This window comes from Echinops telfairi, unplaced genomic scaffold (genome assembly GCF_000313985.2).
Source record: "Echinops telfairi isolate 266 unplaced genomic scaffold, ASM31398v2 ScPeMD7_18;HRSCAF=68, whole genome shotgun sequence".
Lineage (NCBI taxonomy): Eukaryota > Metazoa > Chordata > Mammalia > Afrosoricida > Tenrecidae > Echinops > Echinops telfairi.
In genome coordinates, this window is record NW_022103915.1 from 76,475,283 (window position 1) to 76,476,706 (window position 1,424).

The 1,424-nt window shown below is 41.9% G+C and overlaps 1 pseudogene; it reads right to left on the reverse strand.

The window, feature by feature from the left end:
• Positions 1 to 873: 873 nt before the first annotated feature.
• On the reverse strand, positions 874 to 1,410 carry LOC105980002 (annotated as a pseudogene).
• Between the last annotated feature and the right edge of the window lie 14 nt (positions 1,411 to 1,424).

Sequence of the window (1,424 nt, forward strand, 5' to 3'; positions counted from 1 at the left end):
AGATAGCACCTTGCCTTTCTGACAGATGTAACAGAGCTACTCAACAGTTTCAAGGAAAGGGGAAACTTATTCGTGATATGCAATCACATGTGAAAGCATTTGAAATAAAATTAGGTCTCTTCATCAAACAAGTGAAGGAGGAAAATTTCTTCCATCTTCCCACAGCTAAAACTCTGTTAGCAGAAAAAACCATTGATTGCATTCCCAAACAAAACATGTGTGGATTCCCTGGAAAAGTTGCAAAAGGAGTTCCAATTTAGATTTAAAGAGCTTCATTTCCATGAACAGGACATACAGCTTTTCCGTAACCCATTTTCTATTGACATTGAAAATGTGGTTACAATTTACCAAATGGAACTGGCTGAACTGCAAAATTGTGACTCTCTGAAAGAAACATTCAAGTCAAACAGCCTTCCTAATTTCTATGCATCTCTCCTCTCTGAGACATATCCTAATCTCAGGAACCATGCACTCAAATGGCAACCATCTTTGGCAGCACTTAGGTCTACGAACAGACTTTTTCCAGAATGAAACGTTTGAAATCTCCAACCAGATCTAGACTAACTGATGCACACTTGCATCACTTTTTATGACTAGCAGTGACAAATATGGAACTGGACATTGAACATCTCATTAGCGAAAAGAAGGCCCATAGTTCTCATTGAAATACTGGTAAGTTTGTTGATTTAACTTTACTTGTTCTTCATTTTAAATATTGTATTTGTTTCCATTTTTTTTTTACTTCAAAATAAGATATATGCAGTGTGCATAGGAATTTGCTCATAGTGTTTTTTTAAAACTATAGTCCAGCCCTCCAACGATCTGAGGGATAGTGAACTGGCCCCCTGCTTAAAAATTTTGAGGACCCCTGGTCTAGTGCTTAAGATAAAACGTGAAAATACAGATCAAATTTAATTGAAGTTGTCCACAGTCAGCCATGGTGATCTTCTTGCTGGTCTTGCCATTCCTGGAACCAAAACGCCCCACGGCTTCCACAGTGTCCATGCCTTCTTCACCTGACCAAAGACCATGTGCTTGAGATCAACCACTTCTTCTGAGTGGGGTCAGATAAAACACTGGGGACTGGTCATATTGGGCCCAGAATTTGCCGTGGGCAGGATGCTAGGACCTGTGCGCTTCAGGACGAAGTTGTCATCCTTACATTTCTCTCCGTGGATGGACTTGCCACCAGTGCCGTTATGCCATTGTGAAGTCACCACCCTGGCACATAAGCCCTGGAATGATTCTGTGAAAGCAGGAACCTTTATAACCAAAACCTTTCTCCCCAGTGCTCAGAGCGCGGGAGTTTCCTGCTGTCTTTGGACCTTTGTCTGCAAACAGCTCGAAAGAGACGCAGCCGAGGGGCTCGCTGTCAACGGCTATGTTGAAAAACGCAATAGGGTTGATCATAGCTGGATGCAACA